This window comes from Desmodus rotundus, chromosome 3, assembly GCF_022682495.2.
Source record: "Desmodus rotundus isolate HL8 chromosome 3, HLdesRot8A.1, whole genome shotgun sequence".
Taxonomy (NCBI): domain Eukaryota; kingdom Metazoa; phylum Chordata; class Mammalia; order Chiroptera; family Phyllostomidae; genus Desmodus; species Desmodus rotundus.
In genome coordinates, this window is record NC_071389.1 from 123,989,890 (window position 1) to 124,015,906 (window position 26,017).

At 36.7% G+C, this 26,017-nt stretch overlaps 1 protein-coding gene across 1 annotated transcript in view; it reads left to right on the forward strand.

The window, feature by feature from the left end:
- Positions 1 to 4,209: 4,209 nt before the first annotated feature.
- MGAT4C (MGAT4 family member C) overlaps positions 4,210 to 26,017 on the forward strand; it is a 229,136-nt gene continuing 207,328 nt past the window's right edge. Inside the window, exon 1 of the mRNA XM_045191965.2 lies at positions 4,210 to 4,342. The gene's annotated coding sequence lies outside the window, so the exon portion shown is untranslated. The remainder of the gene's footprint in view (positions 4,343 to 26,017) is intronic.

The following is a 26,017-nucleotide window of genomic DNA, read 5'->3' on the forward strand; positions in this document are numbered from 1 at the left end:
CAATGGACTAGTTGTTGATGCTGTGAGATACAGTAGAATGCTGTAGTCTAATATTTCTAACTTCCCAGATTAAGTAATAATGTTCACAAGAGTATAAAACCTGTCTAAATTCCTAAGTCTTGCCTAACAAATTATCACCCGAAAGATGTGTTCATTTCCTCTGACATTACTATTAACCTAAAACTATAACCTAATATTTATGTGTAGATTGGGAAATATTAAAGGCTGGACCCTCCAGGTTATTTAGCTTCTAGTGCTGATTTGTTTTTGATAATATAAATAATTAGTTTAACCACAAAATTGATGTAATAGAAATAATTGTCAGGCAATTAAATACTGCAATGATTTCAACTCCTGGGAAAGATATAGTATGTAAGTACAGTAATAAAATTGATATGTACTTGGATTGAACTACAAAACATCTTTTACTGGCCTTCTTGAAAATATGTTTATAGATTCCATGTTCTTTATATTAGAAAACATACACTAATATAAATTTACTCAGACTGAAGCCTGGATTCATTCCAATAATTTCCCCCACCCTTATATTAAGCTTGTATGTAGCTGTTATCATTAAAATAGTTGTCTGTTCCCTTGAACTGCTGGCCATTTTAGTTGAAGGAATGTAAAAATAATGAGAAAATGATAAATTGATTATAAAATGTGGTGTTTATTATTTGACCTTTATTAAAATTAGAGGTATTTTTAAAATCCTGACAAAATGTATTTTACTTTCTACATGGATATGATAAATAGTATCTTAAAAATGATGCCATTCTTTCATTTTTCTTGCAGTCCCTGAATGTTTTGATACTTTTACATTTGGGATTTTTTTTACATTACATAACCGGGTTGGATTTCTTACCAATACAATTTTATGAAAGTAGCAAGAATTTTCATTTTTTGTCATCAGTGCCACATTGCATGTTACAAATTCACCAACTTATTTTTTGTTTTAACCCAGATGCACGGGCACCCTGATGTTCAAGTGTCAGGCTTTCCAAAAAACACCTACTGCAGATAAGTCCCCGAAAGGCCCTGCCCTTCAGTATTCTACCTCTTCCTAAAGAACAATTGCTAAACAATCACCAAACAGTTACTAAAACTTCACAACTTTCACTCATCATTAACTTCAGAAGGTTACTGCCCACTCTACGAGAATGTGGTTTTTCTGTCATTATGTACAAAGGACTATACAGAGTAACCACATTGTTTCACACTATATTTAGCTGACACATTCTTGAGTGTATGAATGTAATTATTTACAACTAAAATATAAATTCTATAAATACAAGTTATGTATATATAAATTCTCTCCTAGTGAATTATAATAAAGTTTTAAATTGACTTAATGTACGTGGTAATGATTTATTTATTATTATAAGCCAGCATTAATTTTAATAATTAATTAATAATTATTAATATAATTAATAATTAATCTAATTATTAAGCCAGCAAAATACTTCTACTATATTTTCCTTTTCTTCTAGTCATTCCCCCCAAATTAAATCATATTCTATTAGTTTTCTTATTTTGTATACAATTCAAACACTTGTTTACATATTTTGTAAGTGAACTCACTTAAAATTTTATTGATGCATTGATTAGTCTTGATCTTGTGTAATAGGTAAGCATTAAAATCTACATTCTTAAAAAAATCTTGTTAACTTATTTTAATAACACAAAATGAGGGTCTTTTACCAAGGTATGAGCTAGTTAATGGATCACGTGGAGGCAGTGGGCGAGCAGAGCACTGGGGGTTCAGAGTTCCCAGTCTTCATCCTGTCTTATGTCTGTGTAACAAGGTAGCACCAAACAAATGCAAGACAAAAGAAGAAAGGTTACAATCTGTGTTTATTAAATTCACCACAATATACATTTACCTTAAACAATTAACCAAATGGTATATAGGTCAGCATGCTTTCTACGTGCACCAAGATATAATCTAACTTTGCTATTTATCCATCTCTGCCAATAGATATTTGTACCATTAAAATTTTATATAATGTATGACATGGAGGAGCATATTTTATTTTGTAGATAATTATTTTCCAATGACATATCTTCTTAGCAATTACAATGTCTTAGATTTATCATCTGTCTACCAGACATAGAGTTGACATTCCCATTGTCCAAATTAATCTTTTCTGATCTGTAATTCAATTTTATGTCATTTTGCATGGCAATGAATCTTTTTTACCCACATTTCCATCTAAACCCCCATGTTTTCAGACAGAAATAAATGAACAGTACCTTTCACATTGGCCCAAAGTACACTTTGATAAATAGTCTTTTTCAGTCTAGCTTCTTGCACTTGACTAATATGATTAACTTACAAATAAGACTGGGAGGGGCAATAACATCAAAAAAATCACTAAGCCAGTCAGTCAGTTTTATAAATTAAGTTAATTAACACCATTATTTTGTGTTGGAATTTTAAGGGTTTAAGATAATATTTCTTCCTGTATTATTTTGAAGGCACTGGATTTACTCTTCCTTTGAAATTACCCAAATGCCTTTAAAGGAACACGCTTTGTCTTTTGAGTAACAGCAGTAACATTAACCATGTTATATTTATGTAATACTTTTTGTTTTACATATTCTACACACTGCCTCATCTCAGTCCCTGTATCAACTTTTTTCTATAGATAGCATTATCATTCTCATTCTATACATAAATGTTACTAATTTTCCAAAATTCTCACGGAGAGTTGGTGAGAATTAGAAAGTGGATATTTTGAACTCGAATCTAGAAATTTTGCCCCTAGATCACACACTGACTTGCTACTAAGAGTAATCAAATGATCAAATCCATGTTTATAAAAGTCAGACCCTGGAAGGAAATTTTGGGCATATAGTCTATGAAAGTATTTTTACACATATTTTCAATTTTTAGAACTCTCATTGAACAGCACAATAAAACTAAATTTCTGGAAATGTAGGGGGATTAAAACAACTATTTGCCCTAAATCCATTATTCAGAAGGATATAAGCCAACATATGTGCATACAAGGGCACTGCTGGTGACCTCCTTTCCCTAAAGGTGGGGATGGATGAGGGGATTTCTCACTCTTCAGGCGGTTACACTGTTTTCACGCTGAGCTGCACAGCTTTGAAAGGGCTCGCCCTGGGATATGACTGGGCTGGACTTAGAAGGAGCTGGTCATTGACTAGCTCTGCTAATGTTTGTATCTCACAGTTATGCAGCTGACAGTTCCTTTCCGTGGGGGGGAAACTTGGGTATATTTCAAGGTGATTGTAGTTTTGTCCCTCTGGCGGGAAGCTGCTGCAACCAGCTTATTCCATTATCCCCACTCCCTCTGGATTTAATCCTAGGGAGAAGTCCGGGGCTTTTGTCAGGATAGAGGGTAGGGGGTAGTAATTATTCCCCATTTGTGCACAAAGAAAACAGAACTATGTTACAAAGTAGCCTACAATTACTGAAATGGGTTTGTCTATAGTTCCAGTGACTTATAAATTATTCTTTATAAAAACCCCTATTTAGCATTATTATTTTAGTGATTTTAGTGCTTTTGATATCTCATACTTTAAGCTTTATAACATAAAACTTTGGCCATACTGTTTAACATTCAGAGAGTAAAATACAATTTTATTTTTTTAATTTGAATGAGAAGATTTAAAAATACACATGGTTGCTGTGACCAAAGTGATTGAAAATTCTACTGTATAATTGTCTACATTGTAATTATTCTCAACTTTCTTAATCTCATGAGGTAGTTCTGTAAAATCAGTGCAAAGTAATTAGAAATTTTCATGTTCTGGATGTTGTAAATACATTAATCTTTTCCTTTAATATCCATCCTGTGGAATACCTTCTATAAATACTGTTATTTAATAAGCATATTTGGAAAATAAAATTCCCACAGATCTGAATTCATTAAGCATGTAAATTTGCCTTAGCTTTTTGGGGAGCAGTATTTTCAGTTTGCTTTCATCCAGTAGCTCAACCTCACTTTCACTCCCTTTTCAGCAAAAACAAAAACAAAAACAAAAAAAACAAAACAAGAAAAAACACACATATGGGCAGAGATGAGCATTTCAATTTGCAGCTGACAGTTTAGGGTTAAGATGTGACTCCAGGTAACAGAAGCCAATGAGAGTATACCCAGTTGATGTTTGTGACATCATCTTCCAGGCGGAGTACACAGAACAGCTGAGGCAGCGTTCAGTTTCAGCCCCAGTGCCGTTATGATGGATGTTTACATCTCTTCACTGAGAGCCAATTATCTCGCTTTTGTGTGAGGCCCAAAGATCACTCATGCTGCCAGGCTGCACAGAGCAGTGTTGGATCTAGCTGAATGAATTGTTTTCCCTGTCTCTGGTAAGAGCCTCTTCTGTTTTACCTTCTCTTCCAAAATAAAGGTAAACGTATGTAACAGAGCAAACAAGATAAGAAACTGGTGTCAGGGGCGAATGGGATTACTATCCAGTAAGCTTTGAATCAAAGAAATGTTTAGCATTATTAAAAAGAAGTATGGATTTAGCAAAATGAATTGGAAAAGAGCATGCTAACGTGCACCTGGCAACTAATTTGCTGTAGAAAATGAATGGCAGGCAAATCAGCTTTTCTTTAGAAAAAGGAAAGTAACTGCTCTCATAGGATTGTTATGTTGAATGTGTTTGTAAAATATGTATATGGCTATGCATACCACTCTGCTTCATTTTTTTTTCTTGTTTTGCTATTAGCAGCAAAGAGTAGAGGTAGAAATGGTCATCCAAGTAGTAATACTATAAATTTAAAATGAGTCAAACTTTGTAATTTTTAAATGATAGTTCTTTGGGACAGTTTTCTAAAGTTGTGTCTATACAGGAAAACAAAATTTACCAAGTGAGCAAAAGCTGTAGCTTCTGAAATATCACTTTTAAGTGATATTAACAAATAGTTTTAAGGAACAGTGTAGGTATTTTTTTTTCTGGAATTAAAGGATGTTCAAATCATTTATTGCTTTGAATGCTTTTACATACATAACAAAATACCATACTTTATGTACTTGTAAAATATTTGAACCCTGAAAAGAAAGCTTTCAATTATTTAAATGTTTATAAGAAATAATATTACACTTGAGGATCCTTATAGTATTTTAGCAAAACAAATATATTTACAGCTGTTAAATTGCTATGGTTATAGGTGAGTGAATCTGACAAGGATCCTGAAGGATCTGATACAAGAAAAGCTTGTAATTGGCAGAATGTTCACATGCTACCAAATGAGTTAAAAATTACGTTTAATGCCACAGATATTGTTTATTATCACACTAAAGTAGCAGACAGTTGTTATTTTAATTGAATGGACTTGTTTATGAAGACACAGAAAAGTGTAAATAGCTGTCATTTGCTATAACATATTCTCTCACTAGCATCTCCATCTCTTCTAGGGTAATAAAACTTTTGAATAATGACTTGTCTATCAGGCTTCAATATGCTCCTGCTTTTCAGATTTATATTTACTCTGCTTTAACATCAAAAATTCCTGCGTGTGTAAACCAGTAATTTGGGTAATTAGAAATGAGGGTTTGGAGGTGCTGAAGTTGTCCTTAAAGACAACAGGCATTTCTCAGCTATGTCACACTTCTCAATCTTCTACTAGCCCAGTCCTGTTTGGCAGCGCTTGACAGTACTGTTGTTCGATTTGTCTCCTCAAGTCAATTCAGATCTGAACGAAACTGAGTTTCTAGAAAGCATCAGCTATGTTTTAATGGGCTCTGAAGAACTGAGCTTTGTTGTCTCAGGCAAGACAATATACACTCTACTATACCTGGAAAGCTTACAAATATGTTTCTGGAGTTAATTATTTTGCAGGGAGATTTATGTTGGTTATTCTGTGAATTTCAAAATCTAAAAGTGGAAATCCAAAAGTTTGATAATGTGCACCTGAAGTCATAATGATTCACTGCTTTGAAATGAGTTTTTTTTTTTTTTTCCTTAAGTACTTAAAGTGGAGTTGAATAATCCAAGGGTATTGACTGTGTCATTTTTGCAGGGGATCGATCTTGACCAAGGGAAAACATTTGTTTTCCAACAATTAATTCTGTAAAAATATATTTACATCATTCTGTCAACAATGAAGAAAATCTTACTCAGGCAATGAACAGTCTAGACATTGAACACTGCATTTTCTGCAGTGTGTGAGTGCTTCTCTCAATTTTAGTGTCTCTAATCACAAAAATACTCTGCTTAGGTGGCGACTGCAGTGTTCGAATTGCTTGTCTCCTTGTTTTCCTTAGAACAACTTTGTACAGCAAGGATATGCATAATATGATCTATCTGGATGGTGGACTTCAGTGACAGAAAGTTTTCCCTTTTTTTTTCATTTTTTAAAGAGAAGACATCAATGGGATCATAGCAATTTTCCATGCCACACACTCCCTAGGAAGAATTCTTAGTGTAGGAAGCTGTAGGTAGAAGATGCATGATGCTACATGCGTTTCTGTGTTTCTTGCCTCCTTTGTAATGTATATGTCCATAGTCTAAATTATGTGATCATCATTTTCTCCTCTTGCATTTTTCTTCTCTGTATTAATATAGTTCTTTATATATAGTACACCAATTAAATGTTACTAAGTGACAAATTTTATAGGTCTTGAGATATGGAAAAAGTGCAGAGTGATAAAAAGATTTATATTAACCCTTCCGAAGTTCTCTTCATTTCCAAAAGGCTGAGGGTAACATTTTATTTTGAAAATTGTTCTTCAAATTATCACTTATTCCAAAATAACACTTTACTCCTCTTGTACGCCTTAATCCTTTCCTACAACTTTGTTTAGGTAAGTACATTCCTTAGCTTCTTTTAATTATTGAATTCATAATACCATTCAGCTTCCCACTTTCTCAGTTGATATATTTGGATGTGTCATTAATTCTATGCTTGTCTTAACAGTGTGAAATTCTGGACTTCCATGGCCAACTTTTTAGTTAAGTCAAGAATGTGGTAGCCATGATGTCATCTGAGCAAATTTATGTGAATGCATTGATATTCAGGTGTATACTTCATGTGCATAAACATAATGTTTATACATTAAAATTGAAAAGGTGTTTCATGGACATAATGTCCTTTATTGTTACCAATTGGTCTGTGATCAAGTAATTGATATTGTGCTTCTAAGGAAGCAAAAACATGGTTTTTAAGTTCTTGTCAAAGATCACCCAATCAGTAAATCAGTAAATGGAGAAGTCAGAATTCAGTAACAGGCTTTCAAATTGCAGTGCCCCCAATCAATCGATCATTCTCTCCTCTCTGTTCAGTCACCACCCCCATCTTCCTCCGTATATCAGGCTACGCAGACTAGTTATTATGTTTTTATTGTCTACTCTGTGCCAAGCCCTTGTCCAGGTGCTTGGATTTATTGAATATTTCTAACCAAATAATATAAAAGATCTTTGTTCTTTTTCTAAATGGCTCTTATCTTTATATTATGAAAAATATAGAATATATTTCAAGGTATAGCTTAATAAAACAGAGAAGCTGCTAAGAAATAGGAAACACACTGAGAGATGAAATTATTTCTATTTCTGTTTTTGTATGCATTGAGTTTCATAGATTTGTAAATGCATTTAGGTTTTGTGATAAATGTCTGTCAATTAATTTATAACTCATATTTAGTTCTGAATAAGATCACTGCAACTTTATGAAAAATAAAATGCTTAAATTACAATGGATTCAAAAAGAACATTTTTGGACAAAGCAATATTTATTTGTACTGTACATTCAAGCAATCTAGTTATATATTTATCCTACTTTATAATAAAGTCATTGATGGTCATAATACATTTAGTTTAAAGTTGTTTGCCTTTAGATTGGGTTTAGGTAGTATATACAGGAGACTGAGAAATAGATGAATTTTATAATTTCTTCTTAAAAGTTAGTAATATCTTCCAAATGATAGTTGTTTGTATCTGAAAGAAGCAAAGAAGAAATAATCTGAAGTTTAACATGCATTTTTTCAGCAGTTTGGCATATATTAATATTAGCTCTAAGAGAGTTGAAATAAAATGATATTTACTATTTGTTGAATTTATTTATGTATGTCCAGTGATTTAAAAGAAGCAGCAGAAGGAGAAGAGGCCTGAAATCTAACCTCCTCAGTGAAAATCAGTCTGTACATAGAACTCATCAGTGGAGGATAAACTATTTTAGATGGTATCATTTAATTAGTTACTAAGGAATCTATGTAGTGACATCCATATAAATTATTAAAAAATTCAAAGTTTCCTGCACATAGTTAATCTAACACAAGTTTACTTTTATAATATCATATAATAATATAATTATATACCTGATATTGAAAAATAATAAAATTATATCCCTGACTTTATACCTTTTACTAAAGGGTATGTGAAATGTGCAGAATGAAAGAGTAAAACTAAAATGCAATAATTAAAGGTATGAATTAGCTGAATTCAAAGACTATTAAGCCATGGATATTTTGCCAAAGAGTTTTATGATACTAGGCCTTGAGTTCAGCTACTTTTACCTAATAATATTCCAGAATTAATTTTGATAATATTTGTGATGAATAAAATATAGACTGATATCAGTGTGTGGTTTTCAAATGCAAAACCCGCCAAAAGCAGAGGACTGGTGGCTTGTTCTGCAGTCCTGAGTTTAGGTGGGAGGAACTGAGCGCGGGGTAAAGGCAGTCTCGGTCACAATGTTCTCGACGTTTGCCGTGCACACTGTAAACCTCTCAGGGGTGAACCGCAGCATGTGAATCAGCGTGAAAATGTATTTCACATCGTACCTATTGTTACTCCAGTCAGTCAGATGAGTTATTGAGCTGGGTAACATTTATAATGTGGGGTAGAATATGACAAAATGTGTTGTGATCGACAAGCAGGATGCAAAGTTAAGTTCCAGCAACTTTTCCCAATTCTAATTTAAGTGCCTAGAGAATGATTGGATGAGCAAACAGCCCTGTTCAGTAGAGCAGTAAATAGCAGATGTTCTCAAAGATGTTTTTTGTTTGTTTCTCTGTTTGTTTGCATGCACTGTGGTGAGAATATGGTTTCTGGGAAGAGACTACCTGCACATAATTTCTTGCTGCACCAATTCAGGCCTTATTTATTCATCTCAAAACTGGGAAAAATAAAAGTACTTACCTCATGGGGCTGTTGTGAAAGTTTTGCGAACGAATCCCAGCACCGAGCACAGTGTCTGACATGTCCTATGTGCTTAATCAGTGCTGCCTCGTGTTAGTGCTTCCACGGCACTGCTTACTTAGTATTGTGGGTGTGTTTCAATTCAGGTGTTTCATTAAACACCAATATTTACAAACAAAACAAAAAAGCAAACAAAGACAAATGCTATTATACCACAAACCCAAAACCTGTGGGTGATGATTATGCTAATTACTCTTTAAAACTTGAGACTGATTTCAGGGGTTTTTAGTACCAGATATAGCCCTACCAGTTAGTGCATATAAAATTTCTGATATGTCTTAGATTTTACATTTTAAGTATAAAAATAAAGGAAGTAAAAAATGGATTTAATAACTTTGAGGAGTGTTTCCCAGCTTTAAAATCCTATGTATGTCAGTAATAGGAATGGAAAGTCTTATCATTTTCCCTTTTACATTTTACTCTATTTGTCTTTATCTTACATCCTGTTATTTTTATGAGTAGGTGAGCGTTCGAAACTTTTAGTTATAAAAGTTTCTATGCGTTCTGATATATGCAGAGAGCAACACTCTCCTGCTTTCCAACAGCTGCTCATTGTCTTACAGGGGTGATGAAGTGGTGATAAAACTGGGCGAAAGCCCTTCTCTAACTCATGCTGTTTCGTGTCCCTAACACACTCTGAGAGGCAGAAAAAAAGTGTTGTGGTTTTAAAAATCTGTTTTGTTTTATTTTAGTGGAGCATCTAACATGCGCTCAACCTTATATCAAGAAAAACACACAAAAAGAAAATAATCCTCTAACCAACAGTTTATAATCTTATGAGATCAAGGTGTTAATATATGTGTAAAATATAAAATAACAATCCTTTAATTTCACTAACTTACTTTGTTCATAACTTCGAATTGCTCTCGGTCGGCATATGATGTAAAGGACAAGCACACGATTATGGAGCACCTGGGGCATGGCCACAGTGCAGAGATCACCCCCACCGCGCTCATAGGGCTCCTGATCTACCCGTCCGCACGAGGCTAACCATGTATGACAAGTTGCTGTGAGATTTATATTACAAGTACGCACAGGGCACTGAAGGAGCATAGGAAAGGGGGGACTTATTCTACTTGTAAATAAAATTTTTGTTTTCCAAAATAAGTTGTTATTTAGTGGAGTTTTAAAAAAATGAGTCTAGGATTTTCCAAGATGAGATCAGCAAAGGCTATCTCAGATGTGGGGGCCTGCAGCGTGTCCAAAGTCAAAGAGGGAGGAGGAGGGATCAGTGCATTCAGGTGAGTGTTTGCTGTGACTGGAGCAGGTATGAGGGAGGGTTCAAATTTAGCGCTGAAGTATCAGAATAGACGCTGGTTATAAACACAGTAGGAACAACCTGGGCATGACTATACGCCTTGACTGGAGGGTTAAATTGAGTTTTTCTAAATTGAAACACTTTGGGAAGTCTGTGATGAGATAGAACATTGCAGTATTAAGTAAATGTGGAATGTTTTCCTAAAAGAAACAGAAAGCAAGACTAACCGAGATTATTTAAGGCAGTCTTGACACATTAAAGGAGCAAAAAGGCCCAGAGAACTCACTTCATTAGATTTCAGATAGCATTATTAGATTTCCCATTCTATTAATTTATTTTAAATAATGGGTGATATCCAATGGGATACCTAATTATGCAAGAACACAGATTTTCAGAACTGAAAATATTAGAATTTGTGAAAGAGTCCTCGAGTCAATAATTTTTCACTCGTGATGATCTTGACCAGACAGACACCTGCTAAGACTAGGAAATACCTGATTCTGAATGACCTGGTGTTTCAACATTGGGCTAATGTCAGGTGGAAGGTCCAGAGGAACGAACTCCCTTCTTATCGGGTGACTCAAATTCATTGTAGCTACCTTTAAAATTAGTTGAACAACATTATATAAAAACTATTTATTCAAATTTTATCTTAACAGAAAAAAAATGAACTATCATTCTATTCCTTTCTGGCTGTGATTTAAGGGGCATGTGATGAGGGAGATGTACAGAGCATTAGTGAAGATCATAAACTACTTAGTTTCATAACTGTCCCCCAAATTGTTATTCTAAATGTATTCATTTATACAATAATGATGAGTCTCCACTATGGAGAAAGAGATGGTATGCAATGAATGCATGATTAATTAGGCTTTATCTACAGCCTCCCACATCTTCTATGCTGCAGGCACTGTGGTAGGTGGTGGACATCCAGAGATAAGTGTGGTGTTGATGTTGCATCAAGAATGTGGGTGTCGTGGCAAGACATGAGAGACAATAGAACAACTCACCCCGGGGAAGGAAAGACAGTCTCCTGCCTGTCTCTAGTGGAACTTGTTCCTGCTTGCCTAGATCTTTAGTACTAACAGGCAGAGTAGTATCACATAATGGGATGGTAGTGATAACTTTAAGACACAGAAATGATTTTGAGGGTAAGAAATAGGCAGGAATGTGAGGCATTGGAGAGGTGGAGACTACCACCAGGGAAGTAAACATTTAAGGGAAAGTGAAAAAAAAAAGTATGACAAAAAAAATTCACTACCATATAAGACTGTGATAGTTAAGCACAGGATATACGATACCTAATTATAGAGAATATTTTATTCCCTTGAAGTCCAAACTTCTGCTTACTTTTTCTTTAAATACCCATAGCCTGGAAAAGGGTTCAGCAGATGTTGGTTAAATGAATACCTGACTGCCTGAGGGAAGGAAGAATAGAAACTGGTGTTCTTTCCCTTTATACATGTATTTTGGATATGCTGATTGAGATGCCCATGAAAGAGCAAAGAAGATATACTGTGTAGCTATTGGACATACAATAGTGGAGTTGAGCCCTTTAGTAACCATCTTGAAATTGTTGACATGCAAACACAATCTCACAGAAGAGCATCAGCTGAAGAAGAAGCTATAGGGAGTTCCACTAATGAAAGGTTATGAAGAGGAGGCCCAACAGGCAAAGGATATTCAGAATGTGAAGCCTTTGCTTCAGTAGAACTAAATTTAAACTGTTAGAACTGCCTCTTTGCTTTATATCCAGAAGGAAAAGACATTGCAAAGGGTAGGAAATCCACTCAAATGTTTATGCAAACCATTATGCAGGAAAAACTACCCTGAACTTGCATTACTTTTTCTTCTCTCATAGTCTTCCTTCATCTTCTTGTCACTAAAACTCTTCAATAGCTTTCTGCTCCTTGTAGGATAATGGCAAAACAATATGGTTTACAAGGGCAAAACGGTTTGTGCGTTCCAGCAACATTCACATTATTTTCCTGTTTTTTACAAGGTCCTCTCTGTCCCACCATTGAACTGAGCTCATGCCATTCATTGTTAGCAGGTTCCTTTCAATATTCTTCACAGACTTAACTCCTACTCATCATTTAAATCTCATTAAAAGAAGTGCACCCTTAAGGAAGTCCTCCTTGACCTGCTTGACCAGACCAAATCTTCCAATTACAGGCTCTTAAAACAATATTTTACACTTGCAAGAGATACAGTTGCAGGATTTCTCGGTTGATTAAATTATTAATTTCGATTTTCACCACTTGACTTTGAACTTTGTGAAAGTAATGGCAGAGTCTGTTCTGAGTCCACCATTGAATCGTCACTATCTAGCAAAACATCTTAGAGTAAAGATAGCAGCTTAATAAATGGTGTAGGCATAAAGAAACTGGCAAAAACGTGAATTTGCACCAGGGAAAAATAGAAACACTGAGATGCTAATGAATCTTAATTATAGGAAGAAAAACTGAGTGGACTTTTTTAGAGTATTAAATACTTGTCCATCTCTACAGCCTCCTTGTCATTAATATGTAGATGACTCCATAGCTAAGTATAGTACATAAGTATGTCCAATAAAATTATAGTTTGTACATGTTGAGTTATATGCCAAACAACAAGAATACTATCAATATCTACTGGTAACTTTTGATAGAAGTATAACAAGGAACCTTTGCAACACAGAGATAGTTGAAGAAAATGAAGAGGTGTAGACTCAGCAAAGGATATAGAAACTGAGCAAACACATATTTGACTTGTAATAGGCAGAACTGGTGTAACTGAGACCAAAAGGAGTGTAATTGAGAATGTGGTGGCCAAGCAGAAAGACTCAACATGTAGGAACAGAGAAAACTATGCTTTAAATTGAAGGTAAGGTCACTGGTGGCTTAAAGAAAGTAGTTTGAGATGCCAGACTGCAAGGAGTCTGGCAGGAAATTGATTGGTAAGAATTGAAGTCATGCTCAAGCAATTCAGAACTGAAGAGAAATAGAGATCCGCTGGACAGAACTGCCAAATGTTGACTCCTTCATAAATGGAAAAACTTTACTTGATGGATAGATGAGTAAAATATTAAATATCATTTATCCTTTAAATTGGTCTTCATAACTTGTACCAACCATACTTATAATAAATAACTATATATTGTCTATTTATTATATTTTTTAAAAAGACAGCAATATATCCAAAAATGTAGAAAGTCGTGGGGATTATGTACTCAGCAGTTAACTTATTCTCATAAAAATATTTGGTTTCAATTTATCCTGTAGCAGCATCTTTACAGGCAATAAGTAGTTCTTTTTTGTGAGCAAATAAACAAATAAGCACCCTGACTTTAAGACTTGGACCCTCCAGAAGGCCACACAGTATTTAAGGAGGCATCGCTGTGTCCACTGCTGAATAGAAAAGGCCCCATACCTTAAGTGCTTGGTGGAATTAACTGAAATCCAGAGACAGAGAGAGATGCAGCAGATACGGGTGTAAAATCTGTGTGATTAGAGAGAATACTGCACTATAATATTAAATATGAATGAAATAAATGCATATGCATATAAAATTATAAAAATATACATGCATTGGTAGAAAATTTTGTTTTCAAAGTTGGCTACATATTGAGCTATTTATTCTGGTAACTCTACAATGATTATGGCATTATTCTTAAGAAGAGATTCTCATTTGCTTGGGAAAAAACACTTTATTTGTTCTTGCTAGGAAAGGCAAGACATCTTTAGTCAAGAGGGAAATTATATCCCTCCTCTTTTCAAAGTAGTCTGAAAAACAAAGCAACAGATTTTGATTGCAAAGTCTAGCAGCTGACACGAAAGGAGGGGTGGGATGTGCCAGGGAATTGAACAGGGAAGTCAAAGAGGACTTTTGGAATTGGGAAAGTTGTCCCAGTTCTCTTTCTTGGGAAAATTATGTCCATTTCCATGTGACCTCAGCCATGGTTTGTAGTCAGACCATACTGAGGAGGACTAGACCCCAGAGAAAGACAGGGGCCCAGCTACCCCCAAAACAATCTAAGATTACTCACGGGGCCAAAACAGGAAAGAGGGTGAAATGGGGCAAAGCACAGTGGCTGAGGTGCAAGACGAGGGATCTAGGCAATGGGACTGGCTTCAGACTCAAGACTCCAGTGTCTAGGAGGTCTGGGGAGGCAAGGCCTGGCTTGCTAACGGGGGACCTGGTAACTGGGAGAGGTCTCACTAGGCCCCAGTTACTGACAAGAACTCAGGAAATGGACAGAGATGCTGGGGTCAGACACGTTCCAAAATCTGCAGTGGATTTGGACCTTTGGATTGGGTAGTGGCTGTCCTGTTGAAGGACAAAGTCCTGACTAGAAGCTGTATAATGTGCTTTATTCATTTGTGTTGTAGAGTGGGGCATGGAAGTAGGTGTTGAGAGTGTCATCCCTGGAGCCAGTCAGCTGGGCATTAATTCCTGGCTTCAGCACTTACTAATGGGCTCACCATCAGCAAGGCACTTAACCTCTCTGTGTCTCAGTTGCCTCAACTAAGGGATGCTTTGAGGATCAAATGAGATGCTATATACCACCTAGTTAGCACAACACTGCCACCCAGTACAGGCTGGATGAAAGACTAATCTTAGTATTATGACCTGCGAACTCCATGCTCCAGCCCACTGCTCCCAAACTCCCCTCTGGGTGCCGGTGCATGTTCGCTCTGTGGTGCCAGTTTCTTTTCATCATTCACATCTCAGCTCAAATGTCATTATGGGTGGGGTCTGGGGATTGCATCCCAGACCACCCAGGAATGGTGAGGTGTCCCTCTTTTGTGCTCAGACAGCACCTGAATGTCTCTTATTATGTATTTTGGTTGTCATTTCCTTCTCTGTGTCTCCCATTCGACTCAAAGCTCCCTGTATTTTTGGATTTTATATCCACTGCTGTGTCAGCGGTGCTGGCAAGGAGTAGAAGCTCATTAAATGTTGATTAAATGGATATGTGGTGAGAGACCTCAGATTTAGATCCCTTTGGAGAGCCATAATCTGGAAGGATTTCTCTGTTACAGCTTAATTTGGGTCTGGTAATTGGAGAGCCAGAACTAGAAGATCTGAGGTCTCTTTCACAAGGCGGCAATGAAATTTGCTCCTCTGTTAATTCCTGTCTATTTTCTGGTAAGAGCAGCTTCCCCTTTGAGGGCGTCTTGCACCAAGCTGCTATGGCATCACTGTCTTCCCCAGTCTGGTTGGTGTGAACGTTCCTGGAGAATGGCCAGTGAACCAGGATGGGATGTGTCTTCCTTCCCCACCTTCCTCCCCCTCCCCCCCAGTAATGACATTTGAACTGAGATGTGAATGATGAAAAGGATTTGGCACCACAGAAGGAATAGGTACCAAGACCCGGAGGTGAGTTTGGGAGCCATGGGCTGGAGCATGGAGTTTGCAGGTTAATCATGATAATAAGATTCGGCTTTTATCCAGCGTTTACTGGGTGGCAGCGTTGTGCTAACTAGGTGGTATATAGCATCCCCTGCTTGTGAGCAAGCCTTATGCAAGACTCTGTTCTTCTGAGTATTCAGAAGCTCTTCTCTCTCATTTAAAATTTATTTTGACTTCTTTGTCTTTATAAACAATATAAAACTCTAACAGTAGTGCTACCTGCTGCAATCAGGTTAGACTCTTAAAGCCTGCAGGGGCCAGAAGAGCTGAACTTTGTAGTCACAGGGGCTAGGCTAGACTGCAGCCCTCCTTTCTCCTCCTGGCTCTTCTCACTGCATGGAGGACGTCTTAGTCTTCTATTGCTCTGTAAAAAATTATCACAAATTTAGATACCTAAAACAATAGACATTATCCCCCAGTTTTAATCGGTTAGTGATACAGGCATAGTTTACACAGATTTTTTTTTTTTTTTGCTCAGAGTCTCAAGAGGCTGCAATAAAAGTGTTTATTCAGTTGTTTCTTTCTAGAGTTCAGGTTGTTTTTCAGGCCCTGGTGTTTGTTGACAGAATTCTGTTCTTTGTGGCTATAAGACTGATGTCTCTGTCTTGCCGGCCTCCAGCCAGGGGCTGCTCCTGGCTCCCGTAGGCTGCCTCAGTTTCTGGACAGGAGGCTCCCTCTCTCACAGGTCCTCTCCCACCAGGGCAGCCTACTTTTCAAACCCAGCAGGGAAGTCCCTGGTTCGAATCTGCTAACACGGAGTCTTATTGAACAATACAACCGCAGCAGTGGCATCTCATCACTTGCCACATACCGTTGGCTATAAGTAAGTCATAGTTTCTGCCCATACTCAAGGGGGGAAAAATGTACAAGAAAGGGACTCACTGGAGGTCACCTGAGGGTGTGTCCACCCCAGGGAGCAATCACAATGTTCTGAGACTACTAATACCACTGCCTAACTATTTGTAGCACTTTCTACAAATCTCTGCAAATTTGCAAGTGGCAGAGCTCACAGGAGATGAGCTAATTTTGAATAGAAAAGTGAATTGGTAACCAAGAGAAAGTGATAATTGGAGTCAGAAAGATGGCCAGCTGCCTCCTCCTAACCTCTCAACAAGGAAAAAACTGTAGCCGCATGTACTTATTGCGGACTTGTTGAGCTGGGGCAACACGCTGAGGTGTTTGACTTTCATTAGATATTTTGGGCAAGACCCCTATTTTCGACCTATTATCAAGAGGAGGGCAGCTGAGAATCACTTTGCTAATATTAACTTGGGTCACCATTGCTGTTAGTCTGCTTGATAAGGCAAATCACCCAAGAGGTCTCCTGCTTCTGGGCTCCTAGAGCAGCTAGATCCCGTTCCCTTTCTCTTGCAGTGCTGGGTGTTCTTAGGGGCCAGCAGGGCCCTTGAGGAGCTGGGCATGTGTGCAGGTGTGGCGGTGGCAAGTGGAGGTTAATGCCTTCACAAGCCATTGCCAAGTGGCTTCATACAGATGGAGTTGAATGGCACAGCTAGTCTTTCAGCAGCCTACCTCCCCCACTTTTTCTTCTCTTTTACCCCTTTATCATGCTATCATGGAAAACCATGATATGTTATTGTAAAGTACTTTCTTTGAAAACCAAACCAAATCAGTAAAGGCTGTTGATATTTCTAGTCCAAAGTGAAGTGTCCAGATACACAAAACTATCAGATGTGAAAAGGAGTCAGTACATGTGGCATAGACAGTGAGAGAAACAGCAAAGATATCTGTGTGTGATCCCACGCCTGTCGCACATGGGAGCAAAGTATTAGAATCGGGTAATCCGAGAGAACTACCAGTGCACCACACAGTCGTTTAACTATGAGGAATGAGGCAATTTCAAGTGAAAGACTGGACCTCAAGCAGCATCAGTATTTGGCAAAAACAGCTGAAAGGCAGGACCGTGTTTCGGTGCATTCAGATTGAGGGATCCTGCAGACGGCGAGATTTGGCCACATGTTCTCTTGTGTTGGACTGGACGGTACACCACCCTGACCAATTCTGGCCTGCTCATGGCATAACGGGGAGCTTGGTGTGTTTGTTGCTGAGGTCCTGGGAAAAACTCAGATTTCATTAAGAGGCCCTTAAATGTTCTTGACTGGATCTCATGAAGCTGTATAAAAGGCCCAGACCAAGGACACACCTGGAATGATTTTTAAAAATTCTTTTAAATTGCAGTTTACATTCAATATATTATTTTGTATTCATTTCAGGGGTATAGCACAGTGAACAGACAATCATATACCTAGCAAAGCATCTCTCCCGATATTTCCAGTACCCAACTGGCACCACACATAGTTATTACAATATTATTGACTATATTCCCTATGCTGTACTTTACATCCCCACGACTATTTTGTAACTACCAATCTGTGCTTCTCACTCCCTTCACCTTTTTGTTTTTGACAGGATAGTAAAAAGGAGGTGAGCAGTGGAGTGGGGATAACTTCTGAGTATTGGGAGGCCACTGTACATGACACAAATGACCTCTTCCTTAATCTTGGCTGATGCTGATGGCTGGGCTAGTCCGGCAGATGCAGGTGAGGCTCAGGAAGGGTGGCTTGGTGGGACCAAACCAGACAGTTACTGAAGCAAAAGGCTTGTTGACACTGTCTAACCAGACCACTTTGGCATGTCCTTAATCACCTGCAATTAGGGCTGAAGGAGGTGTTTTGGCATTTGGGTGACACTTTATAAAGTGCTTTCCCACATATAGCAGCCACGCAGGTCTAGGATCTGGGACAGCCCTGGATCAACTACCACTGGCGCCCTCACTGCTGATTTTGGTCACCTCTCCTATGTGGGTAGGATACCTCTGTCCTGGACTCCTGACCCAATCTGGGAAAAGGGAGGACCAAAATAATTAAGCACAGTAATCAATTATAAGCTCTTGAACAAAAATAATAATAGATAATAAATGTGGAGGGATTTATGGCTCTCTTATACATTAGAATATAGAAGAAAAACAAAAGAGATATAGCTTTTTTAAATTAACTTCTTAAGACTTCCCCTGGCTCTCTGGAATTTCTGTGTAATTGGGCATCTCACAGTAAATGTGGCCATGCTCCTTTCTTCACAGGCTTCCATGAAAGCAAATTTTATCAAAGCCAGATTTATTGAGACATCCAGAAAGTGATGGCAGTGGGACAATTACCTTGCAGTTACTCCACTGAGACTGGATGAAAGTTTGCCATAGTTTCAGACAACTCTTTTGGAACATGTCCAGTTTTAATAATGCAGTTTCTGAGGAGCATTCCCTAAAGGAAAAAGACAGGAACATAAATAGAACACCACTATACAAAAACAAAGTTAAAATATTGTGTGTCGATAGGGTGTTAAGGGTCAGCCTTTGAGATCACAAAAGCAATACAGTCTAAGTTTGAAGTTGAAACGTGGGTCTTAGAGTTTCCCATAGTTCCATATATTTCTGTTCGGGTTAAACAATTTTTTAATGTTATTCTCCTAACCTCAGAGCACAGGAGGTCTGCGAGAACTGAACGTTTTAGATTCTTAACAGTAATACTATGTTTGCATAATACTTCATCTTTTTTTCAGTGACTTTCACATTTATGATCTTATTTGACAGCCTTTGCGGCTTGTTCAGTGGGCTTCTCATTAAACCACATTACCTCTCCAGTAACTTTTCCATTCCCCTTGTGACTGAGAAGTACACCTTAATTGTAACCATAAATAATTCTATGTTTTATTATTGTGCTCGATGGAATATTGATTACTGAATAAAAATGCAGAAAAATTTGAAAATGGCATATAATACACATTTAAATCTACTTTCTACCAGTTTGTATCTGTGCTGTCCAGGGTTTCTGGTACATTAGAGCTGCCCTTCAGTAACAGCGTGGCACCCGCTGACCCTGAAACCGTGTAAGCTGAATCCAAACAAACTCAGTAACCGGGCAGGGCGCGTGTGCTCTCAGTGACACCGCAGTGCCTTTCTTTTTCCTTTTCATGTTCTGCTAAACTTGAAGACTCTGATAAAAAACATCAAATACTGTAGCATAATAAATAAGAGAACTATGGAAATTTTTTAAATAGAACAAGCTAACACTCAAGACAACTAAATGCTTTCAATTACGGATCATTCTTTGCAAACTGCTCAAAGACTCCGGTGTGTTTTCAGACTTTCGTATTACTTGACCACACAATGTACTGGCAGAAGGTGAGGCCTGCCGACTCTAATACTGAGGATGCAGGCCCCTTAATTGGGACATTATTGGAGAGGAAAAGCCACTAAAGCATTTTAATCATAACTTTCTAATTTTATCATAGGTTCATTTAGCTTTTAAAAAAGTAAAAAGAAATGACCAAATTGCTTGGCAGCTATACATTATTACTGCCAAAGTATAATTCTGTACTAAATGCTAACTAAAAACAATCTCAGTTTTGCAAAGTAATTTTGTAGATTATGAATGATTGTATGATCAAGAAATGCATATTTTAAACTCACTTGTACAAGATGTCAAGCCCCCAGAATACAGAGGAAGAAAACAGTAGGCTCCGGAGCAAACTTTCATTTATGAGGAAATGAAAAGTTACAAAAGTATTATTTATCATATAATACAACATTATCGAGAACCACCTACATATTGTAACCACTTAATGGTGTAAAGTAGGCTGGCCTTATAAGATACAGGAATACAAACGCTTTGTCCTTTGAGACAGCAACAACAAATTATTTATGGATTAACTGTTACAGTTGTTAAAACACAAAATTCAACCAAGTAAATTTGAAAGTTTGATTGGTTTTATTAAGCAATTCATGAACTGGACAACATCTCATCCAGCCGGCTCAAGGGAGCTAAGAAGAGTTGTACAAAATAGGTTATTACAGGATGAAGGGGAAGGTACGGAAGCTGTTAACAAAAGAAAAGAAAGGATTGTTTTTATTCAAGACATCTTTTGGGGGGAAAGGAATGGCCAGATTTTTTTTTAATCATACAGAATACATTTTTTTTTCCTGTGGGGTAGAAGCAGGGCCCATGTGACCGATGGCCTCATTGGTGTTGACCAGAAAATTCTAGACTGGTTGACTGAGACTATGTTTCTGGGAGAGTTTGAAAGAGCAATTAGGTCAGGTGTTAAATCTGTCATGGGTTGACTGTCATGGGCCTTATCACAAATGGTGCCACTTCGGGCTCACGATTTTCTCTTTAATGGTTAATTTTATGATGTCACTTCCCAATGTGTTCTCACAGGTGTCTTGTTTTCTATCTTCCCCATTGCCTTCTCTCCTGATTTATATTTTCATGAAACTTTATTTATTATAAATGGATTGTGAAACTCAGAAAACTTAAATCAAGATTAGTTTTCCTCCTAATACATCTATAGCCTTCTGAATGACATACCTTTTCAATTTAATTTCCACAAAAAGATAAATAAGAGGAAGAAAACAAACCTATTGTAACTGTGGTTTTGGTCTGCTTATAAAAGCTGATTTTAAAACATTTTTATCAATAATTTTTAAATAGTAGTATGAGAAAGAAATAATATTACATTTTTTACTCTGGCTATTATTTAAAATAATGGTATTTATAACATTATATATCTATATATAATATTTATAGTATTTATAATATTATGTTTAATTTATATATAATATAATATATTATATTAGCTATTGTTAATTAAACCTAAATATTATAGCTCATATTTACATAATATTTACAATATGCTAGGCACTATGTTAAGCATTTTACAGGTGTTTTTACCCTCACCTCACAACAGCTCTAAGAATTGAAAATGATTTACTATTATAAATTTATTGATAAAAAAACCTACTATCAGTAAGGAACTTCACATCGCTAGTGAATAACAGAACTGGGAAACAAACTAAAAATTGGTTATCTATCTCCAGAACTTTCATCCACACTCTTTTCTTAAATAACAAGTTGTCATTTTTTTCATGTATGTGTGTGTGTATAGGGTGTGTATTTTCTATATCCCTATGATGCTTATATTAAACTTATGTAGCCATACTCTGTCTACTCTTTCTCTCAAATTATATAATTTTTTAAAAAGGCTAGGTTAATGGGACATTTAACATACTTACCTTATCTAAGGTAAAGCTACTCCCAGCTATACAAATTCAGGTGAGATTCTTCAAAACCCTCCTTAGCAATCATTTACCAGGACAATTACAAGGAATGACTGCTTCTTAGACTCATGACTGCAAACTACTGTTGCCCGTACTCAAGTGTCCAATTCTGTAATCTCTAGCAGTCAGCTTTTATTCTCCTATAAATTGAACTTGAAATGGTTTTTGAATTGTTAAGTCAGTAACTCTGCTTAGAGGTCTAACATTTTAATTGACTGTATACGAGCTGTCACCCCCGTTTCCATCTAGTGTACTTATTTGTGTAAGAAGGAAGCATCCTCCATGCAGTATTGATTTTAGAAATGAAACAGTGGTAACTCTGTTGATCCTAGGTTTTGTATTGGTCATGGTGGTTGACTCCTTGACATTTATTTTCTCTTTCTCCACTGTTAATTTAGGCTCTCTTTGTAACCCCATCTACCTTGCCAGAGCTTTAGCAATAGAACCAACCGGGACCTAATCTCTGCCTACAAGGGATGAGTGGAAACCTGCTGGGATGAGAGTAGAGTTGATGAGATTTCTTTTTCCTAAAATAGACACAGAGATGATGAAATCCCCTATGTGGAACTGCAGCAGTTGTCTTGCCAACCTTAAGTGTCAGAGGCCCTCATCAATTAGCACAGGAGCCTGGAGAGCAGGAGAGAATGCAGGTCTTTGAACCAATCCTGAAAACCCCCTCCGTTTAGACTGTTAGGTGAGACTGAATCCTTCATTATTATTTGCATCTTCTTGTATTCCTTGTATTGTACATATTTTTTGAAAGCTATTACGGATATGTATTTTCGTGACTAAGAACCATATGTTTCTGTGATGTCAGTACCACATCTACACTCACATCCTGAATGGCCATAATTAGACCTTTCAGTCTGCTGCAAAGATTGATTTTTATCTACAACTGTGACATAATGCTGTATTAGTCCGAGACTATATCTTAATATATTAAGACATTTTATTACAGGGCCTGGACTCAGGTTTTTGTACTAGTTGTTAGTGTTAAAAACCACTAGTTGTCGTGGTTTTTAACTCACATCACAAATATTTATTTAACAGCAGTTTTATTGTAGTTCTCTAAGGAGAACTACAATGAATATGACAAAGCAGCAGCCTTCAGAGCCCCACTTCAGGGAAGGAAGCAAGTAGTCAGTTAGGAGTAAATATAAAGTACTATGGGATTCACAATATGGTGATTAATAATCGAGACTACAACATTAAGGGAAGATTTCTAAGAGGAGTGAGTGCCTTCTAAGCTTAGACTGAAATTTAAAAAAAAACTGAGTAGAATATAGCCAAATAAAATGACACGGCATTTAATTTACATACACAAACACTCAGAGAGAAGGGACAGCAAAACTTATTGATCAATATACAAAAAAGTCAGGGTGACAAAAGCATTCAGTTAAGTGACAGAGGCTGGGAACACGATAGCAAGGGGAGAGATGAGGCTGGAGAAGTTGCTAGGGAGGAGAGAAAATATTACAAAGGGAAGCTTTTAAAGCCTTCATATGAAATTTGTTTTGTTACCTGTATGAAAGAGAAAATCACTAGAGAATTTTAGTTTTATAAAAGGAATAACACACATATATTTGTATTCTTTGGAAAAATATCCTTTGCTTTTCTGTGGATGGAATGGGAGTAGACAACTTTAGAGCAGAGATGTCTGTCAAACGTTTAAGAGCCATTGAGGATGGAAATGATGTGGTCTGAACAGAGGCTGTGGCTTGGGAAAGGAGGGAGGCAGAGGAATTTGAGCAAGTGTGATCAAAAGAATAGTCATTAAGCAACAGAACTGCAGTTCATTAAAAGGGCTGCCCTGGGAATCATAAAAATATAATAAACTCATGGAAATAAATGAAATATCTCAGCAATATAAAAAGAAAAAAATTGAAATAGAAAAAACAACTAAGGTCAGGTCTTTGAAAAATAAAAACACTTAGGAAAGGCAAAGACAATAAAGACAGCCCAAATAAACAAATAAAAAACTAAAAGTAATGAGTTCAGAGAAAACAGTATTTCATGAAAGCGGGAGGAAGCAAGTGTCAGAGGCAGTAGTAGTTGATGTGAGGGAAAATTTTAAACTGGGAAGTGTTCAGTGGTTTTGGCAAAAACAAGGTCATTGGTGACCTTGGGAATAGCAGTTTCAGCGGAGTAGTGTGGGAAGAATACAAATCAGCAGGGGGTGTTAGGAATAAATTAGAGGAAAATAAGGGGAGGGAAAACTCAAGCTACTGATGTGAAGGGAGCAAGAGAAGGCATTGAGTAGAGGGGACAACTAGTGTCGGCCAAGCGCTCTGCACTGATGTATGAGTTGTCAAGAATTCTGACTATGTACCCGGGAACTGTCAGTGCGAACTGGGACTTATGTGCGCATATATACTGTTTACCAGACACAGATTGGTACCTGTTTTGCATTTAGAAGGATACTTAAACTACAACAGCATGCTGACTCAGCACCCTGATTCACACTTGATGGAGAGTTTCTCTCAAGTATTCATGCAAAGTGCAGTGTTAGGCGTGCAGTCGTTCCTCGGGAAGCACCCACACGGCGCAGCGAAGGACTGCGTCTATTAATCTCGGGTTGCCTCTCATTTGGTGAAAATCATCTCAGGTCTTTAGTTTTCTTTGCTTGTAATTTTTTTCCACTAATGCTGGTATTATATTAGTGTAAGAAGAGGTTATATCACTCTTTGAAATAATTCAACTTAAATGTTATCTTTAAATGTTCTTCAGAATAAACATTACTGGAATAAATCATTTTTATGAAAAAACAAATCAGATGACTTTTGAATCTGAATTGCATGTACTAAATAAGAAATTTCAGTCGTATCACAACTTTATGTCTTTTATTATTACTATTGCTACTATGATAATATACATGATTTTGAATACAGAAAATAAATAACTATTATCAAGTATCAAGAGAGACTAGAATGCCTAGTTTCAGGTAGAATCAATTTCAAAATACCTACACTGTAGTAAACATAAATATTAAGATGTAATCACAAGTGGTTGAAACCATAATGAAATAAAAATAACATAGTTGAGTTTTCCTTTAACTAATTTCAATAGGAAAAATGCTAGAAATATAATTTATACGTATACTTACTAAGTTTTATTTTATAGGAAAACTTTATTATGAAAGATTATATAGCTAAAAAGGAAAAATAGTTATTTTAATAAACAAAATTTATGGATACCATTAGATAGATGCTCATATTATACATATTTAGAAAGAAAATTCCTAATCATAATAAAAATAACAAACTGTAAAATAAATGAAGTTGCATTCTGCCACTTTGTTGTTATTGAGGACATGTCACTCACCCTTCTCCTTACTCCTAGCAGGATGAAAATGTCCTGGAGTTTACCAATAGACCATCGAGGCCCCAGTGAAATCTAAAAATCCAGAGGGAGATTAGAGGTTCCACCCACTGAAACACAGCAAGGCTGTCACTTTTCCAAGGCTGTGCCTTTGGAGTCCTTGTCATAAAGGTCTGAGGAGTAAACTAATGTGCCATTAACATCAAAGTGTCTGCCAGCCTTCAGCATGGCTTTCCCTTTAAAAATGTTGCGTATTAACCAGCTGGCTTGCTTCCAGAGTCTTAGCTGCTCATGGGGTAAGCTCTGAAACTTTATCATAGTTCCTTGAAAACAGACGACGGGCATATAAGTGGCTTATAGAGAAAATTGTTTCTTGCAAAATATCATTTTCTTTTCTAAAACCTATTTAATTTGCATTGACCAACAAGGGCATCAGTTGTGCAAAATACCTAATGTTCCACCACGTATAATGCAACAGAGAAATGTGGATCTAAAAGTTAGAACAGAATAACCTACATTTCTCAGTCACTACATGCATCCCTGAGTCCTTACACCATTGCTGAGTATTGCAGCTGTTTTTCTTTTTCCTAGTTTGTGAAATCTTTATCATTTTACATGTAGGTAATGCCAGGTATTTATTTCTGTATAGGACCAGAGAGTACCTCTCCACGTAACATCAAATAACATCCCACAAGTTCTCACCGGAGAACCTCATTATTTCTTATTATCCAGCATGTCTA